Source organism: Eucyclogobius newberryi, unplaced genomic scaffold (assembly GCF_026437365.1).
Source record: "Eucyclogobius newberryi isolate DKJ021-1_F unplaced genomic scaffold, fEucNew1.0.hap1 SCAF_7, whole genome shotgun sequence".
Lineage (NCBI taxonomy): Eukaryota > Metazoa > Chordata > Actinopteri > Gobiiformes > Gobiidae > Eucyclogobius > Eucyclogobius newberryi.
The window spans coordinates 36987964-37010882 of record NW_027316389.1 but is presented as its reverse complement, the minus strand read 5'-3'; positions in this window follow the sequence as shown (position 1 = coordinate 37010882).

Below are 22919 nucleotides of genomic sequence, written 5' to 3'. Positions count from 1 at the left end.
CCAGCGAAAAGGGTTTGAATAGCTCTTGCCCTTTTTTCAAAACTCACAAACAACTGTTCATGGGCTGAAAAGGCTTTTGGAGCAATAAAACAGTAAAAACTGCTAGAACTCAAAAATACAATAAGATAGGTTCAAACTTTAAAAGACATGTTGTGCAGATGTACAAGCCCCTCTTGCACAGAAAGTATGGGTTAGATATCTCTTGCAGTTTCTTCAGAAAACACAAATTATGTGAAAATGCTTTTAAGCAATAGACACAAAAACAGCTATAAATCCAAAACCTAATATGATAGACTCAAACTTTAAACTATATATTGTGTAGATTTACAGGTCCTACTTGCCCAGCAAAAAGGGTTTGAATAGCTCTTGCACTTTTTTCAAAACTCACAAACAACTGTTCATGGGCTGAAAAGGCTTTTGGAGCAATAAAAACGTAAAAACTGCTATAACTTTAAAATGCAATAAGATAAGTTCAAACTTTAAAAGACATGTTGTGCAGATGTACAAGCCCCTCTTGCACAGAAAGTATGGGTTAGATATCTCTTGCAGTTTCTTCAGAAAACACAAATTATGTGAAAATGCTTTTGAAGCAATAGACACAAAAACAGCTATAAATCCAAAACCCAATATGATAGACTCAAACTTTAAACCATATATTGTGTAGATTTACAGGTCCTACTTGCCCAGCGAAAAGGGTTTGAATAGCTCTTGCCCTTTTTTCAAAACTCACAAACAACTGTTCATGGGCTGAAAAGGCTTTTGGAGCAATAAAACAGTAAAAACTGCTAGAACTCAAAAATACAATAAGATAGGTTCAAACTTTAAAAGACATGTTGTGCAGATGTACAAGCCCCTCTTGCACAGAAAGTATGGGTTAGATATCTCTTGCAGTTTCTTCAGAAAACACAAATTATGTGAAAATGCTTTTAAGCAATAGACACAAAAACAGCTATAAATCCAAAACCTAATATGATAGACTCAAACTTTAAACTATATATTGTGTAGATTTACAGGTCCTACTTGCCCAGCAAAAAGGGTTTGAATAGCTCTTGCACTTTTTTCAAAACTCACAAACAACTGTTCATGGGCTGAAAAGGCTTTTGGAGCAATAAAAACGTAAAAAACTGCTATAACTCAAAAATGCAATAAGATAGGTTCAAACTTTAAAAGACATGTTGTGCAGATGTACAAGCCCCTCTTGCACAGAAAGTATGGGTTAGATATCTCTTGCAGTTTCTTCAGAAAACACAAATTATGTGAAAATGATTTTGAAGCAATAGACACAAAAACAGCTATAAATCCAAAACCCAATATGATAGACTCAAACTTTAAACCATATATTGTGTAGATTTACAGGTCCTACTTGCCCAGCAAAAAGGGTTTGAATAGCTCTTGCACTTTTTTCGAAACTCACAAACAACTGTTCATGGGCTGAAAAGGCTTTTGGAGCAATAAAACGTAAAAACTGCTATAACTCAAAAATGCAATAAGATAGGTTCAAACTTTAAAAGACATGTTGTGCAGATGTACAAGCCCCTCTTGCACAGAAAGTATGGGTTAGATATCTCTTGTAGTTTCTTCAGAACACACAAATTATCTGAAAATGCTTTTGAAGCAATAGACACAAAAACAGCTATAAATCCAAAACCTAATATGATAGACTCAAACTTTAAACTATATATTGTGTAGATTTACAGGTCCTACTTGCCCAGCAAAAAGGGTTTGAATAGCTCTTGCACTTTTTTCGAAACTCACAAACAACTGTTCATGGGCTGAAAAGGCTTTTGGAGCAATAAAAACGTAAAAACTGCTATAACTCAAAAATGCAATAAGATAGGTTCAAACTTTAAAAGACATGTTGTGCAGATGTACAAGCCCCTCTTGCACAGAAAGTATGGGTTAGATATCTCTTGCAGTTTCTTCAGAAAACACAAATTATGTGAAAATGCTTTTGTAGCAATAGACACAAAAACAGCTATAAATCCAAAACCCAATATGATAGACTCAAACTTTAAACCATATATTGTGTAGATTTACAGGTCCTACTTGCCCAGCAAAAAGGGTTTGAATAGCTCTTGCCCTTTTTTCAAAACTCACAAACAACTGTTCATGGGCTGAAAAGGCTTTTGGAGCAATAAAACAGTAAAAACTGCTATAACTCAAAAATGCAATAAGATAGGTTCAAACTTTAAAAGACATGTTGTGCAGATGTACAAGCCCCTCTTGCACAGAAAGTATGGGTTAGATATCTCTTCCAGTTTCTTCAGAAAACACAAATTATGTGAAAATGATTTTGAAGCAATAGACACAAAAACAGCTATAAATCCAAAACCCAATATGATAGACTCAAACTTTAAACCATATATTGTGTAGATTTACAGGTCCTACTTGCCCAGCAAAAAGGGTTTGAATAGCTCTTGCACTTTTTTCGAAACTCACAAACAACTGTTCATGGGCTGAAAAGGCTTTTGGAGCAATAAAACGTAAAAACTGCTATAACTCAAAAATGCAATAAGATAGGTTCAAACTTTAAAAGACATGTTGTGCAGATGTACAAGCCCCTCTTGCACAGAAAGTATGGGTTAGATATCTCTTGTAGTTTCTTCAGAACACACAAATTATCTGAAAATGCTTTTGAAGCAATAGACACAAAAACAGCTATAAATCCAAAACCTAATATGATAGACTCAAACTTTAAACTATATATTGTGTAGATTTACAGGTCCTACTTGCCCAGCAAAAAGGGTTTGAATAGCTCTTGCACTTTTTTCGAAACTCACAAACAACTGTTCATGGGCTGAAAAGGCTTTTGGAGCAATAAAATAGTAAAAACTGCTCTAACTCAAAAATGCAATAAGATAGGTTCAAACTTTAAAAGACATGTTGTGCAGATGTACAAGCACCTCTTGCACAGAAAGTATGGGTTAGATATCTCTTGCAGTTTCTTCAGAAAACACAAATTATGTGAAAATGATTTTGAAGCAATAGACACAAAAACAGCTATAAATCCAAAACCTAATATGATAGACTCAAACTTTAAACTATATATTGTGTAGATTTACAGGTCCTACTTGCCCAGCAAAAAGGGTTTGAATAGCTCTTGCACTTTTTTCGAAACTCACAAACAACTGTTCATGGGCTGAAAAGGCTTTTGGAGCAATAAAAATGTAAAAACTGCTATAACTCAAAAATGCAATAAGATAGGTTCAAACTTTAAAAGACATGTTGTGCAGATGTACAAGCCGCTCTTGCACAGAAAGTATGGGTTAGATATCTCTTATAGTTTCTTCAGAAAACACAAATTATGTGAAAATGCTTTTGTAGCAATAGACACAAAAACAGCTATAAATCCAAAACCTAATATGATAGACTCAAACTTTAAACTATATATTGTGTAGATTTACAGGTCCTACTTGCCCAGCAAAAAGGGTTTGAATAGCTCTTGCACTTTTTTCGAAACTCACAAACAACTGTTCATGGGCTGAAAAGGCTTTTGGAGCAATAAAAACGTAAAAACTGCTATAACTTTAAAATGCAATAAGATAAGTTCAAACTTTAAAAGACATGTTGTGCAGATGTACAAGCCCCTCTTGCACAGAAATTATGGGTTAGATATCTCTTGCAGTTTCTTCAGAAAACACAAATTATGTTAAAATGCTTTTGAAGCAATAGACACAAAAACAGCTATAAATCCAAAACCCAATATGATAGACTCAAACTTTAAACCATATATTGTGTAGATTTACAGGTCCTACTTGCCCAGCAAAAAGGGTTTGAATAGCTCTTGCCCTTTTTTCAAAACTCACAAACAACTGTTCATGGGCTGAAAGGGCTTTTGGAGAATAAAACAGTAAAAACTGCTAGAACTCAAAAATACAATAAGATAGGTTCAAACTTTAAAAGACATGTTGTGCAGATGTACAAGCCCCTCTTGCACAGAAAGTATGGGTTAGATATCTCTTATAGTTTCTTCAGAAAACACAAATTATGTGAAAATGCTTTTGAAGCAATAGACACAAAAACAGCTATAAATCCAAAACTTAATATGATAGACTCAAACTTTAAACTATATATTGTGTAGATTTGCAGGTCCTACTTGCCCAGCAAAAAGGGTTTGAATAGCTCTTGCCCTTTTTTTCAAAACTCACAAACAACTGTTCATGGGCTGAAAAGGCTTTTGGAGCAATAAAACAGTAAAAACTGCTAGAACTCAAAAATGCAATAAGATAGGTTCAAACTTTAAAAGACATGTTGTGCAGATGTACAAGCCCCTCTTGCACAGAAAGTATGGGTTAGATATCTCTTGCAGTTTCTTCAGAAAACACAAATTATGTGAAAATGCTTTTGAAGCAATAGACACAAAAACAGCTATAAATCCAAAACCTAATATGATAGACTCAAACTTTAAACTATATATTGTGTAGATTTACAGGTCCTACTTGCCCAGCAAAAAGGGTTTGAATAGCTCTTGCACTTTTTTCGAAACTCACAAACAACTGTTCATGGGCTGAAAAGGCTTTTGGAGCAATAAAAACGTAAAAACTGCTATAACTCAAAAATGCAATAAGATAGGTTCAAACTTTAAAAGACATGTTGTGCAGATGTACAAGCCCCTCTTGCACAGAAAGTATGGGTTAGATATCTCTTGCAGTTTCTTCAGAAAACACAAATTATGTGAAAATGCTTTTGAAGCAATAGACACAAAAACAGCTATAAATCCAAAACCTAATATGATAGACTCAAACTTTAAACTATATATTGTGTAGATTTACAGGTCCTACTTGCCCAGCAAAAAGGGTTTGAATAGCTCTTGCACTTTTTTCGAAACTCACAAACAACTGTTCATGGGCTGAAAAGGCTTTTGGAGCAATAAAAACGTAAAAACTGCTATAACTCAAAAATGCAATAAGATAGGTTCAAACTTTAAAAGACATGTTGTGCAGATGTACAAGCCCCTCTTGCACAGAAAGTATGGGTTAGATATCTCTTCCAGTTTCTTCAGAAAACACAAATTATGTGAAAATGCTTTTGTAGCAATAGACACAAAAACAGCTATAAATCCAAAACCTAATATGATAGACTCAAACTTTAAACTATATATTGTGTAGATTTACAGGTCCTACTTGCCCAGCAAAAAGGGTTTGAATAGCTCTTGCACTTTTTTCGAAACTCACAAACAACTGTTCATGGGCTGAAAAGGCTTTTGGAGCAATAAAAACGTAAAAACTGCTATAACTCAAAAATGCAATAAGATAGGTTCAAACTTTAAAAGACATGTTGTGCAGATGTACAAGCCCCTCTTGCACAGAAAGTATGGGTTAGATATCTCTTGCAGTTTCTTCAGAAAACACAAATTATGTGAAAATGCTTTTGTAGCAATAGACACAAAAACAGCTATAAATCCAAAACCCAATATGATAGACTCAAACTTTAAACCATATATTGTGTAGATTTACAGGTCCTACTTGCCCAGCAAAAAGGGTTTGAATAGCTCTTGCCCTTTTTTCAAAACTCACAAACAACTGTTCATGGGCTGAAAAGGCTTTTGGAGCAATAAAACAGTAAAAACTGCTCTAACTCAAAAATGCAATAAGATAGGTTCAAACTTTAAAAGACATGTTGTGCAGATGTACAAGCCCCTCTTGCACAGAAAGTATGGGTTAGATATCTCTTGCAGTTTCTTCAGAAAACACAAATTATGTGAAAATGATTTTGAAGCAATAGACACAAAAACAGCTATAAATCCAAAACCTAATATGATAGACTCAAACTTTAAACTATATATTGTGTAGATTTACAGGTCCTACTTGCCCAGCAAAAAGGGTTTGAATAGCTCTTGCACTTTTTTCGAAACTCACAAACAACTGTTCATGGGCTGAAAAGGCTTTTGGAGCAATAAAAACGTAAAAACTGCTATAACTTTAAAATGCAATAAGATAAGTTCAAACTTTAAAAGACATGTTGTGCAGATGTACAAGCCCCTCTTGCACAGAAATTATGGGTTAGATATCTCTTGCAGTTTCTTCAGAAAACACAAATTATGTGAAAATGCTTTTGAAGCAATAGACACAAAAACAGCTATAAATCCAAAACCCAATATGATAGACTCAAACTTTAAACCATATATTGTGTAGATTTACAGGTCCTACTTGCCCAGCAAAAAGGGTTTGAATAGCTCTTGCCCTTTTTTCAAAACTCACAAACAACTGTTCATGGGCTGAAAGGGCTTTTGGAGAATAAAACAGTAAAAACTGCTAGAACTCAAAAATACAATAAGATAGGTTCAAACTTTAAAAGACATGTTGTGCAGATGTACAAGCCCCTCTTGCACAGAAAGTATGGGTTAGATATCTCTTATAGTTTCTTCAGAAAACACAAATTATGTGAAAATGCTTTTGAAGCAATAGACACAAAAACAGCTATAAATCCAAAACTTAATATGATAGACTCAAACTTTAAACTATATATTGTGTAGATTTGCAGGTCCTACTTGCCCAGCAAAAAGGGTTTGAATAGCTCTTGCCCTTTTTTTCAAAACTCACAAACAACTGTTCATGGGCTGAAAAGGCTTTTGGAGCAATAAAACAGTAAAAACTGCTATAACTCAAAAATGCAATAAGATAGGTTCAAACTTTAAAAGACATGTTGTGCAGATGTACAAGCCCCTCTTGCACAGAAAGTATGGGTTAGATATCTCTTGCAGTTTCTTCAGAAAACACAAATTATGTGAAAATGCTTTTGAAGCAATAGACACAAAAACAGCTATAAATCCAAAACCTAATATGATAGACTCAAACTTTAAACTATATATTGTGTAGATTTACAGGTCCTACTTGCCCAGCAAAAAGGGTTTGAATAGCTCTTGCACTTTTTTCGAAACTCACAAACAACTGTTCATGGGCTGAAAAGGCTTTTGGAGCAATAAAAACGTAAAAACTGCTATAACTCAAAAATGCAATAAGATAGGTTCAAACTTTAAAAGACATGTTGTGCAGATGTACAAGCCCCTCTTGCACAGAAAGTATGGGTTAGATATCTCTTGCAGTTTCTTCAGAAAACACAAATTATGTGAAAATGCTTTTGAAGCAATAGACACAAAAACAGCTATAAATCCAAAACCTAATATGATAGACTCAAACTTTAAACTATATATTGTGTAGATTTACAGGTCCTACTTGCCCAGCAAAAAGGGTTTGAATAGCTCTTGCACTTTTTTCGAAACTCACAAACAACTGTTCATGGGCTGAAAAGGCTTTTGGAGCAATAAAAACGTAAAAACTGCTATAACTCAAAAATGCAATAAGATAGGTTCAAACTTTAAAAGACATGTTGTGCAGATGTACAAGCCCCTCTTGCACAGAAAGTATGGGTTAGATATCTCTTCCAGTTTCTTCAGAAAACACAAATTATGTGAAAATGCTTTTGTAGCAATAGACACAAAAACAGCTATAAATCCAAAACCTAATATGATAGACTCAAACTTTAAACTATATATTGTGTAGATTTACAGGTCCTACTTGCCCAGCAAAAAGGGTTTGAATAGCTCTTGCACTTTTTTCGAAACTCACAAAAAACTGTTCATGGGCTGAAAAGGCTTTTGGAGCAATAAAAACGTAAAAACTGCTATAACTCAAAAATGCAATAAGATAGGTTCAAACTTTAAAAGACATGTTGTGCAGATGTACAAGCCCCTCTTGCACAGAAAGTATGGGTTAGATATCTCTTGTAGTTTCTTCAGAACACACAAATTATCTGAAAATGCTTTTGAAGCAATAGACACAAAAACAGCTATAAATCCAAAACCTAATATGATAGACTCAAACTTTAAACTATATATTGTGTAGATTTACAGGTCCTACTTGCCCAGCAAAAAGGGTTTGAATAGCTCTTGCACTTTTTTCGAAACTCACAAACAACTGTTCATGGGCTGAAAAGGCTTTTGGAGCAATAAAAACGTAAAAACTGCTATAACTCAAAAATGCAATAAGATAGGTTCAAACTTTAAAAGACATGTTGTGCAGATGTACAAGCCCCTCTTGCACAGAAAGTATGGGTTAGATATCTCTTGCAGTTTCTTCAGAAAACACAAATTATGTGAAAATGCTTTTGTAGCAATAGACACAAAAACAGCTATAAATCCAAAACCCAATATGATAGACTCAAACTTTAAACCATATATTGTGTAGATTTACAGGTCCTACTTGCCCAGCAAAAAGGGTTTGAATAGCTCTTGCCCTTTTTTCAAAACTCACAAACAACTGTTCATGGGCTGAAAAGGCTTTTGGAGCAATAAAACAGTAAAAACTGCCCTAACTCAAAAATGCAATAAGATAGGTTCAAACTTTAAAAGACATGTTGTGCAGATGTACAAGCCCCTCTTGCACAGAAATTATGGGTTAGATATCTCTTGCAGTTTCTTCAGAAAACACAAATTATGTGAAAATGCTTTTGAAGCAATAGACACAAAAACAGCTATAAATCCAAAACCCAATATGATAGACTCAAACTTTAAACCATATATTGTGTAGATTTACAGGTCCTACTTGCCCAGCAAAAAGGGTTTGAATAGCTCTTGCCCTTTTTTCAAAACTCACAAACAACTGTTCATGGGCTGAAAGGGCTTTTGGAGAATAAAACAGTAAAAACTGCTAGAACTCAAAAATACAATAAGATAGGTTCAAACTTTAAAAGACATGTTGTGCAGATGTACAAGCCCCTCTTGCACAGAAAGTATGGGTTAGATATCTCTTATAGTTTCTTCAGAAAACACAAATTATGTGAAAATGCTTTTGAAGCAATAGACACAAAAACAGCTATAAATCCAAAACTTAATATGATAGACTCAAACTTTAAACTATATATTGTGTAGATTTGCAGGTCCTACTTGCCCAGCAAAAAGGGTTTGAATAGCTCTTGCCCTTTTTTTCAAAACTCACAAACAACTGTTCATGGGCTGAAAAGGCTTTTGGAGCAATAAAACAGTAAAAACTGCTAGAACTCAAAAATGCAATAAGATAGGTTCAAACTTTAAAAGACATGTTGTGCAGATGTACAAGCCCCTCTTGCACAGAAAGTATGGGTTAGATATCTCTTGCAGTTTCTTCAGAAAACACAAATTATGTGAAAATGCTTTTGAAGCAATAGACACAAAAACAGCTATAAATCCAAAACCTAATATGATAGACTCAAACTTTAAACTATATATTGTGTAGATTTACAGGTCCTACTTGCCCAGCAAAAAGGGTTTGAATAGCTCTTGCACTTTTTTCGAAACTCACAAACAACTGTTCATGGGCTGAAAAGGCTTTTGGAGCAATAAAAACGTAAAAACTGCTATAACTCAAAAATGCAATAAGATAGGTTCAAACTTTAAAAGACATGTTGTGCAGATGTACAAGCCCCTCTTGCACAGAAAGTATGGGTTAGATATCTCTTCCAGTTTCTTCAGAAAACACAAATTATGTGAAAATGCTTTTGTAGCAATAGACACAAAAACAGCTATAAATCCAAAACCTAATATGATAGACTCAAACTTTAAACTATATATTGTGTAGATTTACAGGTCCTACTTGCCCAGCAAAAAGGGTTTGAATAGCTCTTGCACTTTTTTCGAAACTCACAAACAACTGTTCATGGGCTGAAAAGGCTTTTGGAGCAATAAAACGTAAAAACTGCTATAACTCAAAAATGCAATAAGATAGGTTCAAACTTTAAAAGACATGTTGTGCAGATGTACAAGCCCCTCTTGCACAGAAAGTATGGGTTAGATATCTCTTGTAGTTTCTTCAGAACACACAAATTATCTGAAAATGCTTTTGAAGCAATAGACACAAAAACAGCTATAAATCCAAAACCTAATATGATAGACTCAAACTTTAAACTATATATTGTGTAGATTTACAGGTCCTACTTGCCCAGCAAAAAGGGTTTGAATAGCTCTTGCACTTTTTTCGAAACTCACAAACAACTGTTCATGGGCTGAAAAGGCTTTTGGAGCAATAAAAACGTAAAAACTGCTATAACTCAAAAATGCAATAAGATAGGTTCAAACTTTAAAAGACATGTTGTGCAGATGTACAAGCCCCTCTTGCACAGAAAGTATGGGTTAGATATCTCTTGCAGTTTCTTCAGAAAACACAAATTATGTGAAAATGATTTTGAAGCAATAGACACAAAAACAGCTATAAATCCAAAACCTAATATGATAGACTCAAACTTTAAACTATATATTGTGTAGATTTACAGGTCCTACTTGCCCAGCAAAAAGGGTTTGAATAGCTCTTGCACTTTTTTCGAAACTCACAAACAACTGTTCATGGGCTGAAAAGGCTTTTGGAGCAATAAAAATGTAAAAACTGCTATAACTCAAAAATGCAATAAGATAGGTTCAAACTTTAAAAGACATGTTGTGCAGATGTACAAGCCGCTCTTGCACAGAAAGTATGGGTTAGATATCTCTTATAGTTTCTTCAGAAAACACAAATTATGTGAAAATGCTTTTGTAGCAATAGACACAAAAACAGCTATAAATCCAAAACCTAATATGATAGACTCAAACTTTAAACTATATATTGTGTAGATTTACAGGTCCTACTTGCCCAGCAAAAAGGGTTTGAATAGCTCTTGCACTTTTTTCGAAACTCACAAACAACTGTTAATGGGCTGAAAAGGCTTTTGGAGCAATAAAAACGTAAAAACTGCTATAACTTTAAAATGCAATATGATAAGTTCAAACTTTAAAAGACATGTTGTGCAGATGTACAAGCCCCTCTTGCACAGAAAGTATGGGTTAGATATCTCTTGCAGTTTCTTCAGAAAACACAAATTATGTGAAAATGCTTTTGAAGCAATAGACACAAAAACAGCTATAAATCCAAAACCCAATATGATAGACTCAAACTTTAAACTATATATTGTGTAGATTTACAGGTCCTACTTGCCCAGCAAAAAGGGTTTGAATAGCTCTTGCCCTTTTTTCAAAACTCACAAACAACTGTTCATCGGCTGAAAGGGCTTTTGGAGAATAAAACAGTAAAAACTGCTATAACTCAAAAATACAATAAGATAGGTTCAAACTTTAAAAGACATGTTGTGCAGATGTACAAGCCCCTCTTGCACAGAAAGTATGGGTTAGATATCTCTTATAGTTTCTTCAGAAAACACAAATTATGTGAAAATGCTTTTGAAGCAATAGACACAAAAACAGCTATAAATCCAAAACTTAATATGATAGACTCAAACTTTAAACTATATATTGTGTAGATTTGCAGGTCCTACTTGCCCAGCAAAAAGGGTTTGAATAGCTCTTGCCCTTTTTTTCAAAACTCACAAACAACTGTTCATGGGCTGAAAAGGCTTTTGGAGCAATAAAACAGTAAAAACTGCTAGAACTCAAAAATGCAATAAGATAGGTTCAAACTTTAAAAGACATGTTGTGCAGATGTACAAGCCCCTCTTGCACAGAAAGTATGGGTTAGATATCTCTTGCAGTTTCTTCAGAAAACACAAATTATGTGAAAATGCTTTTGAAGCAATAGACACAAAAACAGCTATAAATCCAAAACCTAATATGATAGACTCAAACTTTAAACTATATATTGTGTAGATTTACAGGTCCTACTTGCCCAGCAAAAAGGGTTTGAATAGCTCTTGCACTTTTTTCGAAACTCACAAACAACTGTTCATGGGCTGAAAAGGCTTTTGGAGCAATAAAAACGTAAAAACTGCTATAACTCAAAAATGCAATAAGATAGGTTCAAACTTTAAAAGACATGTTGTGCAGATGTACAAGCCCCTCTTGCACAGAAAGTATGGGTTAGATATCTCTTGCAGTTTCTTCAGAAAACACAAATTATGTGAAAATGCTTTTGAAGCAATAGACACAAAAACAGCTATAAATCCAAAACCTAATATGATAGACTCAAACTTTAAACTATATATTGTGTAGATTTACAGGTCCTACTTGCCCAGCAAAAAGGGTTTGAATAGCTCTTGCACTTTTTTCGAAACTCACAAACAACTGTTCATGGGCTGAAAAGGCTTTTGGAGCAATAAAAATGTAAAAACTGCTATAACTCAAAAATGCAATAAGATAGGTTCAAACTTTAAAAGACATGTTGTGCAGATGTACAAGCCGCTCTTGCACAGAAAGTATGGGTTAGATATCTCTTATAGTTTCTTCAGAAAACACAAATTATGTGAAAATGCTTTTGTAGCAATAGACACAAAAACAGCTATAAATCCAAAACCTAATATGATAGACTCAAACTTTAAACTATATATTGTGTAGATTTACAGGTCCTACTTGCCCAGCAAAAAGGGTTTGAATAGCTCTTGCACTTTTTTCGAAACTCACAAACAACTGTTAATGGGCTGAAAAGGCTTTTGGAGCAATAAAAACGTAAAAACTGCTATAACTTTAAAATGCAATAAGATAAGTTCAAACTTTAAAAGACATGTTGTGCAGATGTACAAGCCCCTCTTGCACAGAAAGTATGGGTTAGATATCTCTTGCAGTTTCTTCAGAAAACACAAATTATGTGAAAATGCTTTTGAAGCAATAGACACAAAAACAGCTATAAATCCAAAACCCAATATGATAGACTCAAACTTTAAACTATATATTGTGTAGATTTACAGGTCCTACTTGCCCAGCAAAAAGGGTTTGAATAGCTCTTGCCCTTTTTTCAAAACTCACAAACAACTGTTCATGGGCTGAAAGGGCTTTTGGAGAATAAAACAGTAAAAACTGCTAGAACTCAAAAATACAATAAGATAGGTTCAAACTTTAAAAGACATGTTGTGCAGATGTACAAGCCCCTCTTGCACAGAAAGTATGGGTTAGATATCTCTTATAGTTTCTTCAGAAAACACAAATTATGTGAAAATGCTTTTGAAGCAATAGACACAAAAACAGCTATAAATCCAAAACTTAATATGATAGACTCAAACTTTAAACTATATATTGTGTAGATTTGCAGGTCCTACTTGCCCAGCAAAAAGGGTTTGAATAGCTCTTGCCCTTTTTTTCAAAACTCACAAACAACTGTTCATGGGCTGAAAAGGCTTTTGGAGCAATAAAACAGTAAAAACTGCTAGAACTCAAAAATGCAATAAGATAGGTTCAAACTTTAAAAGACATGTTGTGCAGATGTACAAGCCCCTCTTGCACAGAAAGTATGGGTTAGATATCTCTTGCAGTTTCTTCAGAAAACACAAATTATGTGAAAATGCTTTTGAAGCAATAGACACAAAAACAGCTATAAATCCAAAACCTAATATGATAGACTCAAACTTTAAACTATATATTGTGTAGATTTACAGGTCCTACTTGCCCAGCAAAAAGGGTTTGAATAGCTCTTGCACTTTTTTCGAAACTCACAAACAACTGTTCATGGGCTGAAAAGGCTTTTGGAGCAATAAAAACGTAAAAACTGCTATAACTCAAAAATGCAATAAGATAGGTTCAAACTTTAAAAGACATGTTGTGCAGATGTACAAGCCCCTCTTGCACAGAAAGTATGGGTTAGATATCTCTTGCAGTTTCTTCAGAAAACACAAATTATGTGAAAATGCTTTTGAAGCAATAGACACAAAAACAGCTATAAATCCAAAACCTAATATGATAGACTCAAACTTTAAACTATATATTGTGTAGATTTACAGGTCCTACTTGCCCAGCAAAAAGGGTTTGAATAGCTCTTGCACTTTTTTCGAAACTCACAAACAACTGTTCATGGGCTGAAAAGGCTTTTGGAGCAATAAAAACGTAAAAACTGCTATAACTCAAAAATGCAATAAGATAGGTTCAAACTTTAAAAGACATGTTGTGCAGATGTACAAGCCCCTCTTGCACAGAAAGTATGGGTTAGATATCTCTTCCAGTTTCTTCAGAAAACACAAATTATGTGAAAATGCTTTTGAAGCAATAGACACAAAAACAGCTATAAATCCAAAACCCAATATGATAGACTCAAACTTTAAACCATATATTGTGTAGATTTACAGGTCCTACTTGCCCAGCAAAAAGGGTTTGAATAGCTCTTGCCCTTTTTTCAAAACTCACAAACAACTGTTCATGGGCTGAAAGGGCTTTTGGAGAATAAAACAGTAAAAACTGCTAGAACTCAAAAATACAATAAGATAGGTTCAAACTTTAAAAGACATGTTGTGCAGATGTACAAGCCCCTCTTGCACAGAAAGTATGGGTTAGATATCTCTTATAGTTTCTTCAGAAAACACAAATTATGTGAAAATGCTTTTGAAGCAATAGACACAAAAACAGCTATAAATCCAAAACTTAATATGATAGACTCAAACTTTAAACTATATATTGTGTAGATTTGCAGGTCCTACTTGCCCAGCAAAAAGGGTTTGAATAGCTCTTGCCCTTTTTTTCAAAACTCACAAACAACTGTTCATGGGCTGAAAAGGCTTTTGGAGCAATAAAACAGTAAAAACTGCTAGAACTCAAAAATGCAATAAGATAGGTTCAAACTTTAAAAGACATGTTGTGCAGATGTACAAGCCCCTCTTGCACAGAAAGTATGGGTTAGATATCTCTTGCAGTTTCTTCAGAAAACACAAATTATGTGAAAATGCTTTTGAAGCAATAGACACAAAAACAGCTATAAATCCAAAACCTAATATGATAGACTCAAACTTTAAACTATATATTGTGTAGATTTACAGGTCCTACTTGCCCAGCAAAAAGGGTTTGAATAGCTCTTGCACTTTTTTCGAAACTCACAAACAACTGTTCATGGGCTGAAAAGGCTTTTGGAGCAATAAAAACGTAAAAACTGCTATAACTCAAAAATGCAATAAGATAGGTTCAAACTTTAAAAGACATGTTGTGCAGATGTACAAGCCCCTCTTGCACAGAAAGTATGGGTTAGATATCTCTTGCAGTTTCTTCAGAAAACACAAATTATGTGAAAATGCTTTTGAAGCAATAGACACAAAAACAGCTATAAATCCAAAACCTAATATGATAGACTCAAACTTTAAACTATATATTGTGTAGATTTACAGGTCCTACTTGCCCAGCAAAAAGGGTTTGAATAGCTCTTGCACTTTTTTCGAAACTCACAAACAACTGTTCATGGGCTGAAAAGGCTTTTGGAGCAATAAAAACGTAAAAACTGCTATAACTCAAAAATGCAATAAGATAGGTTCAAACTTTAAAAGACATGTTGTGCAGATGTACAAGCCCCTCTTGCACAGAAAGTATGGGTTAGATATCTCTTCCAGTTTCTTCAGAAAACACAAATTATGTGAAAATGCTTTTGTAGCAATAGACACAAAAACAGCTATAAATCCAAAACCTAATATGATAGACTCAAACTTTAAACTATATATTGTGTAGATTTACAGGTCCTACTTGCCCAGCAAAAAGGGTTTGAATAGCTCTTGCACTTTTTTCGAAACTCACAAACAACTGTTCATGGGCTGAAAAGGCTTTTGGAGCAATAAAACGTAAAAACTGCTATAACTCAAAAATGCAATAAGATAGGTTCAAACTTTAAAAGACATGTTGTGCAGATGTACAAGCCCCTCTTGCACAGAAAGTATGGGTTAGATATCTCTTGTAGTTTCTTCAGAACACACAAATTATCTGAAAATGCTTTTGAAGCAATAGACACAAAAACAGCTATAAATCCAAAACCTAATATGATAGACTCAAACTTTAAACTATATATTGTGTAGATTTACAGGTCCTACTTGCCCAGCAAAAAGGGTTTGAATAGCTCTTGCACTTTTTTCGAAACTCACAAACAACTGTTCATGGGCTGAAAAGGCTTTTGGAGCAATAAAAACGTAAAAACTGCTATAACTCAAAAATGCAATAAGATAGGTTCAAACTTTAAAAGACATGTTGTGCAGATGTACAAGCCCCTCTTGCACAGAAAGTATGGGTTAGATATCTCTTGCAGTTTCTTCAGAAAACACAAATTATGTGAAAATGCTTTTGTAGCAATAGACACAAAAACAGCTATAAATCCAAAACCCAATATGATAGACTCAAACTTTAAACCATATATTGTGTAGATTTACAGGTCCTACTTGCCCAGCAAAAAGGGTTTGAATAGCTCTTGCCCTTTTTTCAAAACTCACAAACAACTGTTCATGGGCTGAAAAGGCTTTTGGAGCAATAAAACAGTAAAAACTGCTCTAACTCAAAAATGCAATAAGATAGGTTCAAACTTTAAAAGACATGTTGTGCAGATGTACAAGCCCCTCTTGCACAGAAAGTATGGGTTAGATATCTCTTGCAGTTTCTTCAGAAAACACAAATTATGTGAAAATGATTTTGAAGCAATAGACACAAAAACAGCTATAAATCCAAAACCTAATATGATAGACTCAAACTTTAAACTATATATTGTGTAGATTTACAGGTCCTACTTGCCCAGCAAAAAGGGTTTGAATAGCTCTTGCACTTTTTTCGAAACTCACAAACAACTGTTCATGGGCTGAAAAGGCTTTTGGAGCAATAAAAATGTAAAAACTGCTATAACTCAAAAATGCAATAAGATAGGTTCAAACTTTAAAAGACATGTTGTGCAGATGTACAAGCCGCTCTTGCACAGAAAGTATGGGTTAGATATCTCTTATAGTTTCTTCAGAAAACACAAATTATGTGAAAATGCTTTTGTAGCAATAGACACAAAAACAGCTATAAATCCAAAACCTAATATGATAGACTCAAACTTTAAACTATATATTGTGTAGATTTACAGGTCCTACTTGCCCAGCAAAAAGGGTTTGAATAGCTCTTGCACTTTTTTCGAAACTCACAAACAACTGTTAATGGGCTGAAAAGGCTTTTGGAGCAATAAAAACGTAAAAACTGCTATAACTTTAAAATGCAATAAGATAAGTTCAAACTTTAAAAGACATGTTGTGCAGATGTACAAGCCCCTCTTGCACAGAAAGTATGGGTTAGATATCTCTTGCAGTTTCTTCAGAAAACACAAATTATGTGAAAATGCTTTTGAAGCAATAGACACAAAAACAGCTATAAATCCAAAACCCAATATGATAGACTCAAACTTTAAACTATATATTGTGTAGATTTACAGGTCCTACTTGCCCAGCAAAAAGGGTTTGAATAGCTCTTGCCCTTTTTTCAAAACTCACAAACAACTGTTCATGGGCTGAAAGGGCTTTTGGAGAATAAAACAGTAAAAACTGCTAGAACTCAAAAATACAATAAGATAGGTTCAAACTTTAAAAGACATGTTGTGCAGATGTACAAGCCCCTCTTGCACAGAAAGTATGGGTTAGATATCTCTTATAGTTTCTTCAGAAAACACAAATTATGTGAAAATGCTTTTGAAGCAATAGACACAAAAACAGCTATAAATCCAAAACTTAATATGATAGACTCAAACTTTAAACTATATATTGTGTAGATTTGCAGGTCCTACTTGCCCAGCAAAAAGGGTTTGAATAGCTCTTGCCCTTTTTTTCAAAACTCACAAACAACTGTTCATGGGCTGAAAAGGCTTTTGGAGCAATAAAACAGTAAAAACTGCTAGAACTCAAAAATGCAATAAGATAGGTTCAAACTTTAAAAGACATGTTGTGCAGATGTACAAGCCCCTCTTGCACAGAAAGTATGGGTTAGATATCTCTTGCAGTTTCTTCAGAAAACACAAATTATGTGAAAATGCTTTTGAAGCAATAGACACAAAAACAGCTATAAATCCAAAACCTAATATGATAGACTCAAACTTTAAACTATATATTGTGTAGATTTACAGGTCCTACTTGCCCAGCAAAAAGGGTTTGAATAGCTCTTGCACTTTTTTCGAAACTCACAAACAACTGTTCATGGGCTGAAAAGGCTTTTGGAGCAATAAAAACGTAAAAACTGCTATAACTCAAAAATGCAATAAGATAGGTTCAAACTTTAAAAGACATGTTGTGCAGATGTACAAGCCCCTCTTGCACAGAAAGTATGGGTTAGATATCTCTTGCAGTTTCTTCAGAAAACACAAATTATGTGAAAATGCTTTTGAAGCAATAGACACAAAAACAGCTATAAATCCAAAACCTAATATGATAGACTCAAACTTTAAACTATATATTGTGTAGATTTACAGGTCCTACTTGCCCAGCAAAAAGGGTTTGAATAGCTCTTGCACTTTTTTCGAAACTCACAAACAACTGTTCATGGGCTGAAAAGGCTTTTGGAGCAATAAAAACGTAAAAACTGCTATAACTCAAAAATGCAATAAGATAGGTTCAAACTTTAAAAGACATGTTGTGCAGATGTACAAGCCCCTCTTGCACAGAAAGTATGGGTTAGATATCTCTTCCAGTTTCTTCAGAAAACACAAATTATGTGAAAATGCTTTTGTAGCAATAGACACAAAAACAGCTATAAATCCAAAACCTAATATGATAGACTCAAACTTTAAACTATATATTGTGTAGATTTACAGGTCCTACTTGCCCAGCAAAAAGGGTTTGAATAGCTCTTGCACTTTTTTCGAAACTCACAAACAACTGTTCATGGGCTGAAAAGGCTTTTGGAGCAATAAAACGTAAAAACTGCTATAACTCAAAAATGCAATAAGATAGGTTCAAACTTTAAAAGACATGTTGTGCAGATGTACAAGCCCCTCTTGCACAGAAAGTATGGGTTAGATATCTCTTGTAGTTTCTTCAGAACACACAAATTATCTGAAAATGCTTTTGAAGCAATAGACACAAAAACAGCTATAAATCCAAAACCTAATATGATAGACTCAAACTTTAAACTATATATTGTGTAGATTTACAGGTCCTACTTGCCCAGCAAAAAGGGTTTGAATAGCTCTTGCACTTTTTTCGAAACTCACAAACAACTGTTCATGGGCTGAAAAGGCTTTTGGAGCAATAAAAACGTAAAAACTGCTATAACTCAAAAATGCAATAAGATAGGTTCAAACTTTAAAAGACATGTTGTGCAGATGTACAAGCCCCTCTTGCACAGAAATTATGGGTTAGATATCTCTTGCAGTTTCTTCAGAAAACACAAATTATGTGAAAATGCTTTTGTAGCAATAGACACAAAAACAGCTATAAATCCAAAACCCAATATGATAGACTCAAACTTTAAACCATATATTGTGTAGATTTACAGGTCCTACTTGCCCAGCAAAAAGGGTTTGAATAGCTCTTGCCCTTTTTTCAAAACTCACAAACAACTGTTCATGGGCTGAAAAGGCTTTTGGAGCAATAAAACAGTAAAAACTGCTCTAACTCAAAAATGCAATAAGATAGGTTCAAACTTTAAAAGACATGTTGTGCAGATGTACAAGCCCCTCTTGCACAGAAAGTATGGGTTAGATATCTCTTGCAGTTTCTTCAGAAAACACAAATTATGTGAAAATGATTTTGAAGCAATAGACACAAAAACAGCTATAAATCCAAAACCTAATATGATAGACTCAAACTTTAAACTATATATTGTGTAGATTTACAGGTCCTACTTGCCCAGCAAAAAGGGTTTGAATAGCTCTTGCACTTTTTTCGAAACTCACAAACAACTGTTCATGGGCTGAAAAGGCTTTTGGAGCAATAAAAATGTAAAAACTGCTATAACTCAAAAATGCAATAAGATAGGTTCAAACTTTAAAAGACATGTTGTGCAGATGTACAAGCCGCTCTTGCACAGAAAGTATGGGTTAGATATCTCTTATAGTTTCTTCAGAAAACACAAATTATGTGAAAATGCTTTTGTAGCAATAGACACAAAAACAGCTATAAATCCAAAACCTAATATGATAGACTCAAACTTTAAACTATATATTGTGTAGATTTACAGGTCCTACTTGCCCAGCAAAAAGGGTTTGAATAGCTCTTGCACTTTTTTCGAAACTCACAAACAACTGTTAATGGGCTGAAAAGGCTTTTGGAGCAATAAAAACGTAAAAACTGCTATAACTTTAAAATGCAATAAGATAAGTTCAAACTTTAAAAGACATGTTGTGCAGATGTACAAGCCCCTCTTGCACAGAAAGTATGGGTTAGATATCTCTTGCAGTTTCTTCAGAAAACACAAATTATGTGAAAATGCTTTTGAAGCAATAGACACAAAAACAGCTATAAATCCAAAACCCAATATGATAGACTCAAACTTTAAACTATATATTGTGTAGATTTACAGGTCCTACTTGCCCAGCAAAAAGGGTTTGAATAGCTCTTGCCCTTTTTTCAAAACTCACAAACAACTGTTCATGGGCTGAAAGGGCTTTTGGAGAATAAAACAGTAAAAACTGCTAGAACTCAAAAATACAATAAGATAGGTTCAAACTTTAAAAGACATGTTGTGCAGATGTACAAGCCCCTCTTGCACAGAAAGTATGGGTTAGATATCTCTTATAGTTTCTTCAGAAAACACAAATTATGTGAAAATGCTTTTGAAGCAATAGACACAAAAACAGCTATAAATCCAAAACTTAATATGATAGACTCAAACTTTAAACTATATATTGTGTAGATTTGCAGGTCCTACTTGCCCAGCAAAAAGGGTTTGAATAGCTCTTGCCCTTTTTTTCAAAACTCACAAACAACTGTTCATGGGCTGAAAAGGCTTTTGGAGCAATAAAACAGTAAAAACTGCTAGAACTCAAAAATGCAATAAGATAGGTTCAAACTTTAAAAGACATGTTGTGCAGATGTACAAGCCCCTCTTGCACAGAAAGTATGGGTTAGATATCTCTTGCAGTTTCTTCAGAAAACACAAATTATGTGAAAATGCTTTTGAAGCAATAGACACAAAAACAGCTATAAATCCAAAACCTAATATGATAGACTCAAACTTTAAACTATATATTGTGTAGATTTACAGGTCCTACTTGCCCAGCAAAAAGGGTTTGAATAGCTCTTGCACTTTTTTCGAAACTCACAAACAACTGTTCATGGGCTGAAAAGGCTTTTGGAGCAATAAAAACGTAAAAACTGCTATAACTCAAAAATGCAATAAGATAGGTTCAAACTTTAAAAGACATGTTGTGCAGATGTACAAGCCCCTCTTGCACAGAAAGTATGGGTTAGATATCTCTTCCAGTTTCTTCAGAAAACACAAATTATGTGAAAATGCTTTTGTAGCAATAGACACAAAAACAGCTATAAATCCAAAACCTAATATGATAGACTCAAACTTTAAACTATATATTGTGTAGATTTACAGGTCCTACTTGCCCAGCAAAAAGGGTTTGAATAGCTCTTGCACTTTTTTCGAAACTCACAAACAACTGTTCATGGGCTGAAAAGGCTTTTGGAGCAATAAAACGTAAAAACTGCTATAACTCAAAAATGCAATAAGATAGGTTCAAACTTTAAAAGACATGTTGTGCAGATGTACAAGCCCCTCTTGCACAGAAAGTATGGGTTAGATATCTCTTGTAGTTTCTTCAGAACACACAAATTATCTGAAAATGCTTTTGAAGCAATAGACACAAAAACAGCTATAAATCCAAAACCTAATATGATAGACTCAAACTTTAAACTATATATTGTGTAGATTTACAGGTCCTACTTGCCCAGCAAAAAGGGTTTGAATAGCTCTTGCACTTTTTTCGAAACTCACAAACAACTGTTCATGGGCTGAAAAGGCTTTTGGAGCAATAAAAACGTAAAAACTGCTATAACTCAAAAATGCAATAAGATAGGTTCAAACTTTAAAAGACATGTTGTGCAGATGTACAAGCCCCTCTTGCACAGAAAGTATGGGTTAGATATCTCTTGCAGTTTCTTCAGAAAACACAAATTATGTGAAAATGCTTTTGTAGCAATAGACACAAAAACAGCTATAAATCCAAAACCCAATATGATAGACTCAAACTTTAAACCATATATTGTGTAGATTTACAGGTCCTACTTGCCCAGCAAAAAGGGTTTGAATAGCTCTTGCCCTTTTTTCAAAACTCACAAACAACTGTTCATGGGCTGAAAAGGCTTTTGGAGCAATAAAACAGTAAAAACTGCTCTAACTCAAAAATGCAATAAGATAGGTTCAAACTTTAAAAGACATGTTGTGCAGATGTACAAGCCCCTCTTGCACAGAAAGTATGGGTTAGATATCTCTTGCAGTTTCTTCAGAAAACACAAATTATGTGAAAATGATTTTGAAGCAATAGACACAAAAACAGCTATAAATCCAAAACCTAATATGATAGACTCAAACTTTAAACTATATATTGTGTAGATTTACAGGTCCTACTTGCCCAGCAAAAAGGGTTTGAATAGCTCTTGCACTTTTTTCGAAACTCACAAACAACTGTTCATGGGCTGAAAAGGCTTTTGGAGCAATAAAAATGTAAAAACTGCTATAACTCAAAAATGCAATAAGATAGGTTCAAACTTTAAAAGACATGTTGTGCAGATGTACAAGCCGCTCTTGCACAGAAAGTATGGGTTAGATATCTCTTATAGTTTCTTCAGAAAACACAAATTATGTGAAAATGCTTTTGTAGCAATAGACACAAAAACAGCTATAAATCCAAAACCTAATATGATAGACTCAAACTTTAAACTATATATTGTGTAGATTTACAGGTCCTACTTGCCCAGCAAAAAGGGTTTGAATAGCTCTTGCACTTTTTTCGAAACTCACAAACAACTGTTAATGGGCTGAAAAGGCTTTTGGAGCAATAAAAACGTAAAAACTGCTATAACTTTAAAATGCAATAAGATAAGTTCAAACTTTAAAAGACATGTTGTGCAGATGTACAAGCCCCTCTTGCACAGAAAGTATGGGTTAGATATCTCTTGCAGTTTCTTCAGAAAACACAAATTATGTGAAAATGCTTTTGAAGCAATAGACACAAAAACAGCTATAAATCCAAAACCCAATATGATAGACTCAAACTTTAAACTATATATTGTGTAGATTTACAGGTCCTACTTGCCCAGCAAAAAGG